Genomic DNA, 19688 nt, shown 5'->3' on the forward strand with positions numbered 1-19688 from the left:
ATCATTACGCCTTCTTCTTTCTCTCTGCTGCTGAAATGGTCTGTAAAGAGAAGTCTTGCTGGCCAAAGTGGTATGGGCTGCAATGGGTCTCAGTTGTGGCAGGCGGGATCTTTAATTTGTGTTGTGGCATGTGGGAATCTTTAGTTGCAGCATGTAGGATTTTTTTTTTTTTTTAAGTTGTGGCATGCAAACTCCTGGTTGTGGCATGTGGGATCTCGTTCCCTGATCAGAGATCAAACCTGGGCCCCCTGCATTGGCAGCATGGAATCTTAGCCACTGGACCACCAGGGGAGTCCCCTACTTTACTTTTCTGAATCTGCCCTGGGACAGTGTCAGTGCAGACAAGCAGTAAGACCTGAGATCCTTGGTTTGCATACATTTTGGGCTTGTGTGAGAATACTCCCTCTCAATATGCTCATTCTCTGAGGAAGCTTGTATGAGCCAAATAGGAAAGGATTAGGAAGTTCCTTCTTTCCTCCCTACCCACCCCATCATGGCTGATGGTTTAATACCCAGCTAAAGGTTCCAGTTTGCTAAGGGCCCCAGGGAAGATGAGAGTGAAAGTCATTCCTATGAGATGTCAAGAGTAGCTGAATCTGGCCTCACATCAGTGTTCCTCAGAGTTAAATGTGCCAGGAATCATATTCGCAGTTAGCATTGATGGAAAGCATCCCTTGGTCATGCTCTGGAAAAAGAGGTGAAATATATATTTTTAGTATGGGTTTCCCAGATGGCTCAGCGAGTAAAGAATCCACCTGCCAATGCAGAGGAGACACAGGAGACACGAGTTCAATTCCTGGGTCAGGAAGATCCCCTGGAGGAGGGAATGCCAACCCACTCCAGTGTTCTTGCCTGAAAAATCCCGTAGACAGAGGAGCCTAGTGGGCTTCAGTCCAAAGGATAGCAAAGAGTTGAATGCAGCTGAGCATAGCACAGTCATATATTTTTAGTAGAGAAAGCAGGGCCTCACCAGCCACAGTTGGCACATGAACAGATCTGCTAGCAGCTGGAGCTGTGATCTGAATGTTACTCACCGAGACGAAAGGAAGTAAAATTCCTAGCTGCAGACACAGCCATGCCCTCCCCAGGGGCTGCCTATTTAAAAGCCATTTTTGGCCTCTTCTTTCCTGACACTCGAGGGTGAGTGGGCCTCTCTGGGCTTGTAGGTGTGAAACACTTTCTCTTTTCAAGTCCTTGGGCATTTTCTCCTTTGGGGAGTTACTTGTGTTGTGATGTATCTAGAGGACTCAATTAGGTGGCTGAGCTGGGGAGTACACTTTTTCTTTTGAGAACTCAGGTAGCTCAGGGCACTGACACTTTCAAATTTTTGACTCTACATTTAATAAGGATTGCCTTTTGGAAGTGGGTTAAATTGCTCAGTGTCCTGAAAAGCATCCACTAAATGGACAGATGGCAAATTAATTTGTATCTCTTTTTGAATATTTAAATTATTTCCTACTTGTAGAGCCTGTTTTGATGCTAGACTCACATGGAGTTCTCTTCATGGTCTCAGGACTGGATTTTCAGACAGTGCTTCCAACATTGACTTTATTTTGCCAATGCATGCAGGCACAGTTGGAACTCTCCTTACTTCAGTTTTCATGTGCCTTTACTTTGTGAAAACAGATGCTGAAATATTTCATCCAGGCTGCTTGTATCAACTTATAACCATGAAGTGAAGGATGAGATGTTCAATTCTTATTTTACTGATGCTAAAGGAAGATTAGAACATTCTTATTTGAAGATAAACTATCTGTTGTTGTTTAGTTGCTAAGTTGTGCTGACTCTTTTATGACCTCATGGACTGTAGCTTGCCAGGTTCCTCTGTGCATGAGATTCTCCAGGCAAGAATACTGGAGTGGGTTGCCATTTCCATCTCCAGGGTATCTTCCTGACCCAGGGATCAAACCCTCATCTCCTGCATTGGTAGGCAGATTCTTTATACCACTTAACCACCTGGAAGCACCAACTATCTGTTAGTGTACCATGAATGTGTTCTTGTATTATTTGGTATAGGCCATCTGGAATTTTCCAAGAACTCAGGCATCTAGGTCAATGATCAAATTGCAGAGCTTGGTAGAACGCTGCTGGGTAAGGCTCTGCCCTATTCCTTTTGTATGTAAATGGATTGTTTACACAAGAAAGGGTTTGTGGTCAACTCTGCTCTTTCCCTGTAGCTTTCTTGGGTCCCCAGACTGTAGGGGCAAAATAGACTTCGCAGTTAAAGAATCTAGGACTAAGAGAAGCAAGTGATATGGGGTTTCTGACCAGTGAGACACATTTTCAACACCCACGGGCCCACAGGAGTAGACATCATTGCTATGGTGCGCTAATGATGCCATTTGTCATACAGAGCTATGCGAGCCAGCTGAGAGCTCACAAAGTCGGCCTTAAATGGGAGAGAATGGGCGGAGTTGGCCAGGAATTCTCACGCTCAGCTCACTTCCATCCTCGGCTTCCCTGTTCTTCTAGAAACCAGAAGAAATAGCAGGGAGTCTTTTTTTTAACCCAGTTTCTGTGTGTGCACACGGGCATGTAGGTAACGGCATGATGGCCGGTCTTAGGTGTTCAAGGAGTGAATGACAAATCCAAGTTCAGTAACCTGGGGCTTGATCCCTCAGCCAACTTTCCCGTTCTTAGCTGTGTCAATGTCAGGTCTGTCTCTGTCCCCATATCTGTCTCTCTGTCTTACACACGTGTGCACACACACCTGGAGAAACACGGCAGTTCAACAGGAGGAAGTGAAGGAGGTCACAATCTGCAACACACATACCTGCACAGTCACTGGACTCTGACTGACTCTACTTTTTAGGTGGGGACAGCAGGCAACATACAATCCTGGACATTTCTGCAGACCTCAAGAGTTCTGTGACAAACCACGGGCTTTCATCTCTGAGTGCCCAAGTGGTTCTGCAGAGCCCTGGCCTGGCTTCCCAGGCAGGTGTGGATGGGAACCCTGCCCTGTCCTCACTGCTCCTGTCTACACAGGCTGGAGAACAGAAGAGGGTTTCTGCCCATCTGGTTTCCTTCAGGCTGAGGGCTTATGGGTAAGGTCCTTTCCAAGCTTGTGTAACCGCACGGAAACCCCTAGGGAGCCTCTCAACGCAAACTCTTGCCATGTGGGCAGGGCACCTGCCATACCACAAATTCCTCATCTGCAGCCACCTTGCCATTTCCCACCATGAACAGTATGTTCTGTAGCCTCACGCCACATCTAATTTGTTTTGCATTTAGAATATTCTTGGAAGTGTCCATATAATGAGAAGAAAACATTGTGTATCGAAGCAGAGTCTTGTCTCCACGCGCAACTCTTCCCCTGGCAGAAGTCACCTGGATGCTAATGAAATCTGAGTGTTGATGTCCTGTGGTGGGGGATGGTCTCCTCTGTGCTGAGACATGGTTTCTTTTTGTTAGCTCCGCCATCTTTATTAATATTAATAGAAATAATGAGAATGCGGGAGGCTGGCTTCTGGCAGCATCCAGAATTAATGGAGAGGATGGGAGGATGGTTGAGGAGTTAAGGTTCATTGGGCCAGTGAATGGACCACATCCTTCTGGGACCCTCTTAAAAGGTATTTTGTTCTAAATGAGGAATTTGGTGAATTTCTTCCACCCTTCAGTTTTATCACTAATGGGGAACTTCTCACAGCTGAAGCCCTAGTTTGCTAGAGACTCTAGCTTGTGATGGTTTTACAGCTGGTGTGTATTTGTGTGTGTATGTATTTAGTTAGGTATTTGGATCTATGATCAACAGCCAGCTTAATCAGGATTTATTCACCATGAGAACATTTGCTGCAAGGATCTATTGTTAAATGCATATCTATAAGCGTTTCATAATCTTAATGTCTTAATGACTGTCTCACCCACCATATGAGATGCTTTAAAGGGAAATACAGTGATGGGAAGTGGGGGCAGAGTCAGGGAACTTTCATTGCAGAAGAGAAATTTTCACGCTGAGGGAAAGTCAATCAAAAGTGGTAGATGATGTATCTCCTACTGATTTCATTCCCCTTGGAAGTTTCTCTAATTTTTGCTGCTTGTTCAAGCATTGAATGTCACTATGTCAACTCCCCCTACTGTTCCCAGGGATGTTTGTGACTCTGAGAGGGGGTGAGACACCTGTCCCCAGGCAGGCGACCTTCAAAGGCAATCTGGGGGTGGGGCAGCCAGGGGTCCTGTACAATTTCCCAAGAACTGCCAGCTTTCAATTCCTTCAAGCAATTGCTGTGCCAGGGAGATTATGGCTGGTAGCAGGAGAGACTCAGATGCGGTCCCAGCAGCTGGAGGCCATGCTGCTTGTATTAATACTTAGAGGGAGTCTAACTAACACTTGGGCTTCCCAGGTGGCTCAGCGGTAAAGAATCCACTTGCAATGCTAGGAGACTTGGGTTCGATCCCTGGGTCGGGAAGATTCCCCTAGAAAAGGGCATGGAAACCCATTCCAGTATTCTTCCCTGAGAAAAGTCGTGGACGGAGGAGCTTGGTGGGCTATAGTCCATGGGGTCTCAGAAGAGTCACACACGACTTAGTGACTGAACAACAAGCAACAACAACAAACCAGCACTCACTGGAGCAAAGGGAAGGAGTGCATCTCAGTCCCTTTGGAGACTCCCCACCAGCAGTGCTGTGCTCACATCTCCCTTTCCTGTTAGGACGGGGCCGAGGGAGCCTCAGGGCTTCCCAGGTGGTGCTAGCGGTAAAGAACCCGCCTGCCAATGCAGGAGATGTAAGAGATGCTGCTTCGATCCCTGGGTTGGGAAGATCCCCTGGAGGAGGGCATGGCAACCCACTCCAGTATTCTTGTCTGGAGAATCCCCATAGACAGAGGAGCCTGGCGGGCTACAGTCCATGGTGTGGCAGAGTCGGACACGACTGAAGCGACTTAGCGTGCGCTAAGGGAGCTTAGCGTGCTCCTTGCACAGCAAGGGAGCCTCGAGACTGTGTGGCGCAGGGCGGGGTGTCCCGGCTTTCACGCTGGAAGACCTGGGCTTAGGTCCACGTGCTGACGTCATCAGTGGTGGGACCTGGCTGACAAAAAACCTAGGGTGCTCTTAGGGTGGGTGAACAGAGAGCGCATCCAGCACGGAGAGGTCGAGGGATCCCCGGGAGGGCCCCGTCTGGAGAACTGAATCGGGTTCTGTGTGCTGCTCTGGCAGAACACTCGAGACAAGTAGAAGCACACCCAGAGGATGGTGTGCAAGGCTGGGAGGGGATGTGAAACCACATGACATCAGGAACTCACGGAGGACTGAGGCCCTGGCCTGAAGGCGTGATTTGGGGGAAGGTGTGATGGTCTGAAGCGCTGTCATGAGGAAGAGGAATCAGTTTCTTTTCATGAGGCCCTTTTGGTGAGATCTGGGATCTTGGCAGAAGCCACGGAGATATACATCTTTGTTGCCCATAGGGAAGATCTTTCTAACAGTTGCAAAAATGTCTAAAGTGACTTTCGTTGCTGTTGCTCAGTCGCTCAGTCCAACTCTTTGCAAATCCATGGACTGCCGCACACCAGGCTTCCCTGTCCTTCACCATCTCCTGGAGTTTGCTCAAGCTCATGTCCATTGGCTGTTATTGTCCACTGACCATCCAAGAGGCTTTAGATGATTGTTATTGGGGATAATCATACCAGATTCTGCAATCGACACCACCATCTTGATGTTATGGAAACTTTCATGCCGTGTTGCCGTGAATTGTCACCATGGCCATTGTGATAAGCCTTTTAGGAGAGAATCAACACTAATTGATTTTTTGGCAATAGTAGAACATAACACATGATTTTAATCCTACTTATTCGACTTTCATCTGTTTTGAACTGAGTGTGAAATAGAGGCCTTTGGTCCATTCCCCCCCGCCTCCGCCCCCATCCCAAGCCTCTTCCTGACTCATAGCTCTTCCCTGACTCAGGTCCCATTCTTGAGAGATCTGTGGGGCCCCCACCCCACCCCTGTCCCTTGTCCCTTTTGATTTGCTTGAAGACGGAGATATGGTGATATTGATGATCAGTGACGGGCCTCTGGGGTAGAGCTGGGGTGAGAGTTGGAAACACTGATTCAGTTTTTGAATTCTGGAGTGGTTGGTTTTTTCTACCGTTACCTAAAAGCCTCAATTATAATATTATACTCCACATGTCAAGATGTCCATGTGTCAAAATGGTCTGATCAGAATGTTGTTCTTACAACTAGCTGGACACATGCTACTCAAGTATGTTACACAGGGAACTCAAGCATCATAGGGCTGGTTGAACATGGTTATTTGAAAGATATTTTGTCATTCTAAAATTGTGTGCTCCAGCTCAAGAGTTCCCTGCCGCACCAGCCTAGGACAAAGTTGTCACCATCTGCATTAAAATGCAGAAAAATAAGAACAATGGATTACATTTTGTCTAAGGCTAAACTTATTCAGTTTTAAGGACTGTATTCTAAGATAATGGTCTTTATTTTCTTTTCGTTATTGTTGTTGTTATTCTTCTTTTGTTTTTAGATGGTGATAGGAGGTGGCATTTAAAAATGTCAATGGACAAGATAAATAACCTGTCTCACCATTACATTTTTATTATTATTTTTTTCTTTTACTGATACGTAAAATCTCAAAGTCTGGGAGCCCTGATTTAAGTCCAGTCTTTGGAACCTTGTTATTCAATTGTTAAATGGGCATAGATGCCTGAGTTCCCTATCAGTGTTGTTGTAAACTCTCACATTGGCTACTGTTCTTCCCAGACACAGGAGTCGTATACTTTGTATGATATTGGGTTGGTCAAAAACCTTGTTCAAACAAACTATTTGGTCAACCCAATATAAATGCCCTGATCACTGAGTGTATGCAGTTGTAATATTGCTCCTCCTCTCCTAGTTTTTCCTTGACTAGAGTTTCCTTCTCAGCTTCCAGTAGCGCATATGAATGCAGTCCGGGAGTTTGCTGTGTTCTTTCAGGATCCCTGTGACAAAATTTCTGCCAGGGCACCCAGAGGAAGACCAGAGCACCTGGGGCAGCCAGCACAGGCTCTTCTCTTCTGTGCAACTTGGAATGGGTGGGGTGGGCGTGCTATGGGGGTTGGGAGAAGAGTTCCAAGAAGGTGGGAGAGGAGCGGTCCTGTCTGTCCCAAGGTGGATGTGAACTCGTGGCATGTTTACCAGGGCAGGGCTTCCAGCCAGGTGTGAGGAACCAGTGGTGCCGATGGAACCATGCCCACACTGATGAAATCATGCATCTCTGGTGATGCTAAACCTTTCCGGGCGATTCTCATCTATGGCCAAGAGGACTGTCCTGTTGGCTGTGAAACTTTGAGACTCTGAGGAGATTAACCAGGTTATGGCTCATTTGTGCTGATATCTATCAAATGAAGCAAAGTCCCTTCAGTTTTCAAGGACTCATCAGTATAGGTGGGAGGGGTTTTCCTACATGCTTGCTCTGGGGCACCAGCTGTCTGTACCTGATCTCCATTTTTTGTCTTAATATTTCCCTAGGGAATTAGTAACTTCCCTGGTGGCTCAGAGGTAAAGAATCCACCTGCCAATGCAGGAGATGCAGGTTTGATCCCTAGGTCAGGAAGATCCCCTGGAGAAGGGAATGGCTACCCACTGCAGTATTCTTGCCTGGAGAGCCCGGTGGACAGAGGGGCCTGGCGGGCTACAGTGCATGGGGTTGCCAAGCGATGGACACGGCTTAGCAACTGAGCACACACGCAGGGGATTAATAACATACTAAGGTGAAAGGTTCAGCTTCTGAAGAAGTTCTTTCCTTGTTTAATGATGTTCAGAGCAGTAGTGTTACTGGTGGTGGGAAGGTAGAAACAGCTTAGTGTCCATCAGTGGGCTCCGCCCCACCAACACATCTGCAATGGCATGAGATAGAATACTGGGAATCCAGTCTAAGTCTTATCATATCACATGCAAAGTGTAATGTGGCCTGAAAAAAGGCAAGTTATAGAATAACTTTCCCCATAGGGAATGAGACAGTTTAAGTGGCTATTTAAAAGACACAGTACAACTTGTTACTTACTGTTACAGGTATCTTACCGTTTCTGGATACCTATGCATGTGGTCCAATGGGAGCTGAAGCATCACAGCAGGGCCACGTAGAGGTGATCTTTGGGGAAGGAGAGCAATGGAATTGGAGAGAAGTCCAAAGAGGATATTTCCATAGTGTTTTGGTGCCTTTACAAAAAGTAACGGAAGCACATATGAAAATGATTATAAGAATTCCAGGTTGTGGCTACATGTGTATTTATACATTCTTTGTTCTTTATTGAAGTTATATCTTTTTATTTTTTAAAATTTTTTAAAAGATTTTTTTTTAAAAAGTGGACCATTTAAAAAATCTTTATTGAATTTGTTACAATGTTGTTTCTGTTTTATGGTTTTTGGCCACCTGGCATGTGGGATCCTAGCTCCTTGACCAGGAATTGAACCTGTACCCTCTGCATTGGAAGGTGCAGTCAGTCTTAACCACTGGACTTCCAGGGAAGTCCCAGAAGTTATATACTTTTTAAAATGCCACCATATAATGACTAGAAAAAACTTAGCCTCTAGATTAAGATGCCCTTGGCTTCAGGTCTTAAGATGGCATAAGGCCCTTGGTCTTCCGCTCGCTGTGCTTGTGACCTTTAGCTGTTAGACTTTTTGGGGCCCCACCTGTGAAGTGAGGACGGCACAGCACCTGGGGCGCAGTGAGAACACCGAGGAGGCTGGCCCTTGTTATCAGCATCCTCCAGCTAAGATGCTAGAGACTGATTCTTCCTGGTCAGCCTTTGGAACCCGGCTCAGGTGTCATTTCCTTTCGGTCGTTTCCCAACCACCTCAGCCAGGTGCTCCTATGCTGCTTCATTCTACCTGCAGCATACCCTACGTGCATCACCTTCTAATAACGATGATTCATATTTGCTGAGTATTTACTACGTGCCAGGCACTCTTCTAAGCATCTTGCGTGCTTGCAGATTCTCTCTCTTAATTCTCTCATGAGAGTTTTATATCTTTTCTAATTTCCATCTTACATTCTAGTGTTTTTTTGTTGCTGTTGATTTTTATTGGAGTAGAGTTGATTTACAGTGTTGTGTTAGTTTCTGGTGTTTGGCAAAGTGAGTCAGTTACACATATACATATATCCACTCTTTTTTTAGATTCATTTCCCATATAGATCGTACAGAGTATTGAGTAAAGTTCCCTATGCTATACAGTAGGTCCTTATTAGCTGTCTGTTTTGGACATAGTAGTATATATATATATCAATCCCAATATCCCAGTTTATCCCCGTCTAATACTCCCTGGTAACCATAAGTTTGTTTACTATATCTATAACTATTTCTGTTTTGTAAATAAGTTCATTTTTTAAAAAATGATTCCACATGTAAGTGATGTCACGTGATATTTGTTTCCCTCTGTCTGACTTCACTCAGTAATGACAATCTCTAGGTCCATCCACGTTGCCGCAAATGGCATTATTTCCTTCTTTTTTATGACTAACAGTCCATTGATTATAGGTGCCACATCTTCTTTATCCATTCCTCTGTTGATGGATATTTAGGTTGCTTCCATGTCCTGAGCATTGAACACTAGGGTGCATGTATCTTTTCAAATTATGGTTTTCTCTGGGTATAGGCCAAGGAGTGGGATTGCAGGGTCATCTACTGGCTCTAGTTTTAGTCTTTTAGGGAACCTCATACTGTTCTCCATATACATTATAGTTTAGAATGGCCTGTTAGTGTGTCTCACCTAATAGGTGGTGGGTTTCTGGAACCTAGGTGTTGTGACTGATGAAGCTTTGTGCCCTTGAAGCTTGGCACAACGATGGAGAAAAATAGGTCATTCCATATGCTTCCTGGCCCATGTTGATTATAGCTCTTAGACGGCTGTCTGTGGAATGATTGTTTCCTGCTCCTCTCCACTGGAACAGCACCTGCTAGGAGGGAAGGACTATCTCTGTTGTGTCCTGGGGCCTCTGCTGGGTGGGGCCTGGTGCTCAGTACCTCTTTGATGAATGGATGGAGTCAGGAGAGGCTGAGAGTGGGAGGACAGGGATATTGGAAGCCAACTCAATACTCAAATTCACAGCTGCTACTGATAAAGACCTTGACTAATGTCTTCAGGCCAATATTCTGGGGTCTTGTGAGCCTCTGTAACTTGGAGCTTCGCATGGCTGATAAGTGACTCTTCTAGAAGGAATCTTGCTCAGTAGGCAAAACCTTCTGTGGCCAGCGTCAGTTCAGACCCTCTTCCCCATTAGGGTGGGTCACAACTTATACTCTTTCTGTGTCTCTTTTTTGTGTGTGTGTTTTATCTCCCATGCTGGATCTTAGTTTCCTGACCAAGGACTGAACCTGTGCCCCTTGCAACGTAAGTGTGGAGTCTTAACCACTGAACAGCCAGGGAAGTTTCGACTTACTTGCTTGACTCATGATCACCTGGGGCCATTAAAAATACAGATGTTATGCCCTCCCGTGCCCCCACACTATAAATACACCCACACATACCCTGAATCAGAATTTCTGGGGTGAAGCCCAGGAGGGTATGTGTCAGATCATTCAGTCGATTTCCGATGTCCTTAATTTATAGGTAGGGAGTTCCTGACATCCTACCTTTCAGGTGGAGGAAATGGATCAGGTACTGAAAGCAAAGAGATGGATTTTTTTTCCCCCCTGGTACAAAACCATACACTTTCTCTCTCCCTTTTATTCTCGCTTATGTCTATTCTCTTTCTTGTTGTCTTTATTGAATCATTCTTACCTGAATCTTAAGAGACAAATGGACACAGCCTGAACCAGGCAAAGGTGAGCTCAGGGCTCAGTTGTGACCAGAGACGGCCCAGTGACTTGAGTCCTCTCAGCCCTGGGCATGCAAACGGGAGATCTGTGGTGTGCTGGGCACCGCTGATGACAGCTTATCATACAGCGGGGCCTCCCAAAAGCTCATTTACTAGCTTAATGGTCACATTTCCTTCTACTCCCCTTTTTAAGCTTAAAAAAAAAAAAAGAACTCTGTCAAAACAACAGGAGGCGTCACAGATGCAATCTTCAAGTCTTTCTGAGCAGGCCAACCATTCGTTGGCTCTCAAGATGACTGCAAATAATTTCCTTCCCATCTTCCTTATAAGCATCAGCTCCTCCTTCCCCCTTGCACAGGGAGGGACTCTGTCCCCCCATCCTGAGTGGACACGTGGTCAGACATCTTCATCCACACTCAGGGTGCAAGCTGTTTGCCCAAACATCACTTTGTTTTATCGTGGCTCAGTAGTAAAGAATCTGCCCATGATGCAGGCGAGCTGGTTCAATCCCTGGGTTGGGAAGATCCCCTGGAGAAGGGAATAGCAACCCACTCAGTATTCTTGCCTGGAGAATCCCCATGGACAGAGGAGCTTGGTGGGCTACAGTCCATGGGGTTGCAAAGATTCCGATGCGATTGAGTGACTAACACTTTCCCTTTTCAAGGACACCAGGGGTCGTGTTCTTTTTTTTATGAAACACCTATGAGATCTGAGAGGGTCAGTGATGTGCAGGCTGGGAGCGGACACAGTCCCCAAGACCCAGCGTCCTGTCTTGGGGGCCAGGGCCCCCTTCTCCACCTTGTCCCTCCTCACTGGTCTGGGTGGTAGCACCTTCTCTGTTCTCCCCGTCCCAGTCAGGTGCAGGGAGGCACCTGCCAGGTGGCTGCTCTGGCTCTGTGGGACTCTCAGGCATTTCCTTTGGCCTCTGGTCACTCTTTTTTTTTTTTTTTCATTTTATTTTTATTTATTTATTTTTTTAATTCAAAAGTTTTAAATTTTATTTTATTTTTAAACTTTACAATATTGTGTTAGTTTTGCCAAATATCGAAATGAATCCGCCACAGGTATACCCGTGTTCCCCATCCTGAACCCTCCTCCCTCCTGCCTCCCCATACCCTCCCTCTGGGTCGTCCCAGTGCATCAGCCCCAAGCATCCAGTATCGTGCATCGAACCTGGACTGGCGACTTGTTTCATACATGATATTGTACATGTTTCAATGCCATTCTCCCAAATCTCCCCACCCTCTCCCTCTCCCGCAGAGTCCATAACTCTTGATAAATACCCCTGTCCTGCCTTTGAGGAAGAAGCCAAGCTGAGCCTGAATTAAACCTGAGTGGAGGTGCTTGGAATGAGAATGGGATCTGAGATATTTGTTAAGATCCATAAGGAGCAATGAGCTCAGCCTCTTAGCCTGTAAACCTCATTTTTATTTCACTTGATGTTCTGATATTGCCATTTATTAGCAGCTTCACTGGGGCTTCCCAGGTGGCTCAGTGGTAAAGAATCTTCCAGCCAGTACAGGAGACTCAGGAGACATGGGTTTGATCCCTGGGTTGGGAAGATCCCTGAGAGAAGGAAATGGCAACCCACTCCAGTATTCTTGCCTGGGAAATTCAACGGATAGAGGAACCTGGTGGGCTACAGTCCATGGGGTCGAATAGAGTTGGACACGACTGAGTGACTAAGCATGCACGGCTGCTTCATGAACACACACGTCTTTGCTGAGGACTTGCTGCATGCCGGGCATTGGTGTGGGGCTGGGGGCGAGGCAGTGTGGACGGCTCAGGGTAAGAGCAGTGTGGACTCTGAAAGGCTAGAAGGGCATGTGTGGTGCTCTTGAGATAGGAAGGAGGCTTGGGTTCGGTTGGGAGGGCAGGAGCGGGGAGGAGTGGTTGGATTCAGGGTTTGTTCTGGAGGCAGAGCTGATGGCATTTCATTGAGTATGGGGTCAAGAAGAGATGAGTTTGGACTGGTAACGGCATGTCTATGCGTGTACACCTAGAAAGCTTCTGTGATCTTCGGCACCTGGGGAGATTCAAATGCAGGAGGCTCCTGGCAGGACATGGGCCATTGGAGTCAGGACCTTCTCTGGAGCCACTGCAGCAGCTTCCTGGCAGGTCTCAAGTCTGCTTCCTGGCTTGTCTTTCTAAAGGAGGGTTGGGTACTTTCCTTTCCCCCAGACCCACAGGTTGTCCCTGTGGCTTTTAGACCAAAGTCTAGACCAGCCCAGGGGCAGTCACAGCCTCATGCTAACTTCCCACCCCAGCTCCAGCCACTTCTTCACCTGCATTTACTGATGTTCCAGACACATCAAACGCCTCCCTCCTGCTCCCCCACCCATGACATCACAGTCACACTCCCTGCCTTCCCTTATTCTCTTCCCATGCCTCTGCCTTTCAGGAGCCTTTGCAAGCTTAGTCAGAATTCTGCCTTCCCCAAGCTCATACCCCATATTCTTCCTGATGGAATTATTTCTCTAATGAAACTTGATTTGTACATTTAGTCACCATTTAATTTTCCTCTGTATTACAGTTGTGTATCTTTAAACATGTATTATATATATTTATACTGTATTTATACATATATTATGTATTTTGTGTTATAGTTGTATATCCCTATGCTGCTGCTGCTGCTGCTGCTAAGTCGCTTCAGTTGTGTCTGACTCTATGCGACCCCATAGACGGCAGCCCACCAGGCTCCCCTGTCCCTGGGATTCTCCAGGCAAGAACACTGGAGTGGGTTGCCATTTCCTTCTCCAACCCATGAAAGTGAAAAGTCAAAGTGAAGTCGCTCAGTCGTGTCCGACTCTCAGCGACCCCATGGACTACCGCCTACCAGGCTCCTCTGTCCATGGGATTTTCCAGGCAAGAGTACTGGAGTGGGTTGCCAGTGCCTTCTCTGTATATCCCTATAATACTGCTTTTATTATTGTAAGGTCTCTATTACTAGATTAAAAAAAATTTTTTTTAATGTGAACCAATTTTGAAGTCTTTATTTACTTTGTTACAATATTGCTTCTATTTTAAGTTTTGGTTTTTTGGCTGTGAGACATGGGATCTTAGCTCCCTGTGTGTGTGTGTGTACTCCTTCAAGTCACTTGTGTCCGACTCTGTGTGACTCTGTGGACTATAGCTCACCGGGCTCCTCTATCCATGGAATTTCCCGGGCAAGCATACTGGAGTGGGTTGCCATGCCCTCCTCCAGGGGATCTTCCCAACTCAGGGATCGAACCCACGTCTCTTATGTCTCCTGCACTGGCAGCTGGGTTCTTTACAATTAGTGCCACCTGGGATGCCCCTTTGATCCCAGCTCCCTGATCAGGGATCAAATCCACATCCCCTACATTGGAAGGTGAAGCCTTAACCACTGGACCTCCAGGGAAGTCCCTCTATTCTCAAGGGTGAAGCTGAGTCTTACTCTGTATTCCAGTCTAACCTAGATTTTTAGACCCTCAGTAAATGACCTGCATTATATTGATTCAGTGAAGACAGACAGGAGCTAAGAGGGCAGTTCAGAAGCATCAAGTGCCCTCTGATTACAACTATTGCTGGTGTACATGGGTGACAGTAAAGAGCTTGTAAAAACCTGGAAATCAGGTAGCTTTCTATTTCAGAGGCAGCCAGCTCTCTCAAGATAATCCAGTGGTCCACCACATTTCCCAGCCTCCTTTGCACTTAGATTGGTCACATGACTGTCTCTGGTCTGTGAGATGTGGACAGGAAGTCAGGTGTCACTTTGAGGCTCTTGGGAATCAGCACTCTCCTCCGTCTTTGTCTCTGGCTGCTGCAGTCAGCCTGTTCAGTTCAGTTCAGTCGCTCAGTCGTGTCCGACTCTTTGTGACCCCATGAATCACAGCACGCCAGGCCTCCATGTCCATCACCAACTCCCAGAGTTTATTCAAACTCATGTCCATCGAGTCGGTAATGCCATCCAGCCATCTCATCCTCTGCTGTCCCCTTCTCCTCCTGCCCCCAATCCCTCCCAGCATCAGTCTTTTCCAATGAGTCAACTCTTTGCATGAGGTGGCCAAAGTATTGGAGTTTCAGCTTTAGCATCAGTCCTTCCAATGAACACCCAGGACTGATCTCCTTTAGGAAGGACTGGTTGGACCTCCTTTCAGTCCAAGGGACTCTCAAGAGTCTTCTCCAACACCACAGTTCAAAAGCATCAGTTCTTCAGTGCTCAGCTTTCTTCACAGTCCAACTCTCACATCCATATATGACCACTGGAAAAATCATAGCCTTGACTAGATGGACCTTTGTTGGCAAAGTAATGTCTCTGCTTTTGAATATGCTATCTAGGTTCATCATAACTTTCCTTCCAAGAGTAAGCGTCTTTTAATTTCATGGTTGCAGTCACCATCTGCAGTGATTTTGGAGCCCGGAAAAATAAAGTCTGACACTGTTTCCACTGTTTCCCTATCTATTTCCCATGAAGTGATGGGACCAGATGCCATGATCTTAATATGTAGAACACAGAACGGATGGAGCCTGGATCCAGACACGTCTGATGGAGATGGGTCCTGCCATCTCACATCAGAACTTGCAAGGATATGACACAAATGTTGTACTGAATTGATGAGGTTTGGATTTGCTTGTTACATCAGCATAGCGTATCATATCCTGACTATCGTATCCTCTCAATGTAGAGCTAGTAAAATCTGCATATGATGGTTTGATTAGCAATCTGAGAAAGCTAAGTCAGAAACGGTCTGTTTGTAAACTTGCAGGCATCAGACATCACACCCAGGATGATTCAGTGAATGAGCTCATGGAGGCAGAAATAGAATATGATTGTAAACAAACACACAAACAAACAGCAGAAATCGAATCCATTGTGATGTACTGTGATTCAGAAAGGGGGCACAGAAAGGGCAATGGAGAACCAGAAGTCAGTCGTGTCCTTGAGAGAGGATGTCTTGGCTACTTGGAGGAACAGCATCTGGGCCTTTTGGACTATACTGCAGAGATGCAGGCATCGGCCTGTTGGGGACCAGATGTCATTTCACGTTCAGGTTATGTAACTTCCTGTTTCTGATGTGAAGCTAGGCGTGCAGTTTGTAGCCCGCCAGGCTTCTCTGTCCATGGGATTCTCCAGGCAAGAATACTGGAATGGGTTGCTAAGCCCTCCTCCAGGGGATTTTCCCGACTCAGGGATTGGTCCTGAGTCTCCTGTGTCTCCTGCATTGCAGATGGATTCTTCACCCACTGAGCCACCTGGGAAGCCCCTGCTTGAAGTATAACTTCCAGATAATACTGAATTTGCCATTAATTTGTTCAAAAGGAGAGAGGAGCCTCTGTGCTATCACACATACTAGCTGATTTAATCGACAGATCATTTTCATTGCCAATGAATTCTCTAGAAATCTAGTTATGTGTATCAGCCTCTCTAAGGCAGTAAGTTCATACATGGAAATCAGAATGGGATGGAAATCAGAATCAGTCTGTTGAATCTGTTGAAATTAGACCCAATTCACTGGTAATCCACCTTGTGAGGTCTTTAGGCAGCCAGGTGGGCAGTTGGGCATCCAGGTCTCAGACCCTCTCTGGTTCCACCACTCAGCTTTGCTGTGGGAGTTGTGTTTGCTACAGTGTGTAGCCTTACCATGTAACCTTCAGGGACTTCCCTGGTGGTCTGCTGGTAAAGAATCTGCCTTCTTTACATAAAGAATCTACATCCCCAATGTAGGGGATGCGTCTCGGATCCCTGGTTGGGAAACTAAGATCCCACTTGCCTCAGGGCAACCTGTTTACCACAGCTACCAAGCCTGTGTGCTCTGGAGCCCAAGCACTGTAATGAGGAGCCCTATAAATAAATAAATTAAGAAAGAAAAAACACGTAACCTTCAGATACTTCCAGAAATGGAGCTGACTGGGAGACACAGTTAGCTTTGTCTGTATGATATGAGTCTTTACATTAAGGTTGGAGACCCCAAACACCCCTTTAGAGAATCTCCTTGAAAATACATTTGATTGCTGACTTGAAAACAATAGACCCAACCATGAACAGCATTGATTCTTGTTTGCTTAAATAAATTTCAGGGAGAGGAGTCAGACAAACACACTCTAACTCTGCGGTTTCCCCCAGAAATCTCAAAGACAGTTTTGGATCATCAACAATATATATATCTGCAGCTGTGTGTTTGAAAGCTACCAGCAAATTCTTACTCAAATAGTTTCTCACATAAGATTCACGTTTTGGAGATTTTCAGTTCCCTTTAGTCTCCTTTCTGGTTCTAGACTTGAAATACTGGTTAAGTCTCATATCCCAAACACCCAGCCCCAAATTAAAAATAGAACACAAATCGTTAATTTTTTGGATTTATTAAAAATTTTTTTTAAATTTATTTTTCGTTTTATTTGTTAATTTATTGGCCACGATGCCTGGCACGCGGGATCTTAGTTACCTGAGCAGGTATTTAACCTGAGCCCCTGGCATTGGCAATGTGGAGTCTTAACCACTGGACTGCCAGGGAAGACCCTGTTAATTTTTTTAAAAAAATTATTTCTTTTTGACTGTGCTGGGTCTTAGTTGCCTGTGGGCTTTCTCTAGGGCAGCAGGGGCTACTCTAGTTACGATTCTCAGGCTTCTCTATGGTGGCTCCTCTTGTTGCAGAGCAGGGGCTCTAGAGGATACAGACTTCAGCAGTTGCACCTCCCGGCTCTAGCGCACAGACTCAGTCGTTGTGGCGCATGGGCTGAGTTGCTTTGCGGCATGTGGCATCTTCCCAGATCAGTTATCCAACTCATGTCTCCTGCCTTGGCAGATTCTTTACCACTAAGCCACTAGGGAAGCCCCCTTTTAATTTTTTTTTAATGGTAAAAATAGTCATATAAGAAGAATTTCTAGAAGTGCAGAAATAATAAAAAATAGAAAGTAGGACCCTTCCTAGTTCCATCCCCCAGAAAAAGCCACTGTGACTAGTTTGGTGGATATTATTCCAGATTTTCTCCCTACACATATACAACCATATGTTTTATTATTTACAAAAATGGAATAATTTATGCATGCTGTCTTACAATATGCTTTTTTTCTCTCAGGAACATATCTTGGGCATATTTTTTATGTCAACGCACATTTGTATTTTTTAGTGGCTGTGGAATATTCCATTTTATATGTGTACTATAACTTTTTTAACCAGTTCCCATTGCATTGCTCTCAATTTTTCACGTTTATAAACAATCCTGAAATGAATGTCTTTATCTACAGATTTTTGAGTACCATATGGCCTTACTATAGTTAAGTTTCTAGATGAGAAAATATTAGGCCAAGAGATTTCTATATCTTAAATTTTGATAGCTTTTGCCCAAAGGTCTGTAGAGTATACATATTTACCACCACCATGCTGACCTCTTGGTTGGCATTGCATTTTGATAGTCTTTGGTAATAGAAATCTCAGGACTAGAGTCTACTGTGCAAGGTAGAGGTGTAATTTTTTTTGAATTACTAAAATGCAATTACCCCCTACAGTGCCATTTTGGTTGTGGTTTCATAAGCACAAAATGGTAACCATGACTCATGAGTGAAAGCAGAAGTGTAGCCCATTCTGACATTCTCAGTCGAGTTCCCACCTTGTGGCTCCCCCACCCCCACAAGGACAACTGTACATGTGTGACGAGGTTTGTTGGGCTAACAGGAGTAGGAAGTGCTTTGCTTTACATCTGCCTCTTACAGAGAAGTCCGTGGGCTGAGATGGAAAAGTCCTTAACTCCCACATTTGCTGGCTATGCACCCTTGGTGCGTCACGAATTCTCTCTGAACTGATTTCTTTATCTGGCTTCTGGCATTTTGCGAGAACTAACTGAGAAAGTAGACGGAAGTTCCTAACCCAATGCCTGACATGTAGCATTTGCTTGTTTTCTCCATCAGCTGAGCATCCTTCCTCTGTGGAAAATAGAGCTTCTGTTCAAGGACCAAACTTCACCATGACAAACGACTCTGGTTTTAAACCATTTTCGAGAGAAGGGTAAGTCTTACTTGTTGGGAAACTCTATTCCTCTTGATTTGTTTGCAATATATTGGATGTTTAGATATGTTGTTGAACAGGATGCTTTTTTGCTTGTCTTTTCAGAGCAACTTTCTCTAACGGTCTTGTTGTTGATCAGTTGCTAAGTCGTGTCCGACTCTTTGCGACTCCATGGACCGTGGTCTTAACTGTATCCATTTGGTTTTGCCGAGTGCATTATGAAATAGGTCATATTACTGTTTGACCACATTATGTAGATACATACAGCTCATTATGTTTAAAGCTGCCTATTGTTTGCAAAGGTGGCTCTGCTGACAGTGGTTCCAGTGGGAGTGACTTGAGCTCAGTGAGACCGGTTGGGTCTATGAGGCTTTTCACTCTGTGCACATGTGAACTTGTTTCCTGGGTGAGCTGATCTACTTAAGATTGGAAGAATCTGTCACTCATGGTAATTTCCTTCTACCTAGGGGCTTAGCTAAACCCTTGCTATGTTTCTAGCCATTCAGAACTACTCCAGAGTATTCTAAACCACGTGGCTGTCCATCTGGAATATCCACAAGGTGGATATGTGGGAAATGCCTACAGAGGGGGATCATTCCTGGAGAAATGAGAAAGCTGGTGGCAAAAATAAGGCCTGGATTGAAGGGAGGCAGCACAGCTTAATTCATTAGCTTGCTTTTATTTAACCACCATCAAAGGTGGGGCAGGTAGTGAATAGTAACCTTAATTTTCAGATGAGGAAATGGGAATTCACAAGTTTAATGCCTATGTTTAATGAGATTTGTAAAGTTCCAGATTGAACTCAAGACCTGTGGTCCAGTTCTCTCTCTATTGAGGAAGACTGGGATGGTAGTAGCACCCCCCAAAACTGTTCCTGGGCTGCAGATGCAGGAGGCCCAGATTCAGCATCCACAGCAAAGTGTCAGGGTTCAGCCAGGTGAAACTCAGCGGGGACACGACCTGGTGGTA

General features: G+C 45.5%; 1 long non-coding RNA gene across 1 annotated transcript in view; it reads left to right on the plus strand.

Annotated features, from left to right (window-relative positions):
- LOC138990256 (uncharacterized) overlaps positions 1 to 19688 on the plus strand; it is a 328388-nt gene that overhangs the window by 12667 nt on the left and 296033 nt on the right. The window contains exon 2 of the long non-coding RNA XR_011466375.1: positions 18623 to 18719. This is a non-coding gene — a long non-coding RNA (uncharacterized lncRNA). The remainder of the gene's footprint in view (positions 1 to 18622; positions 18720 to 19688) is intronic.

This window comes from Bos mutus, chromosome 12 (genome assembly GCF_027580195.1).
Source record: "Bos mutus isolate GX-2022 chromosome 12, NWIPB_WYAK_1.1, whole genome shotgun sequence".
Classification (NCBI taxonomy): Eukaryota; Metazoa; Chordata; class Mammalia; order Artiodactyla; family Bovidae; genus Bos; species Bos mutus.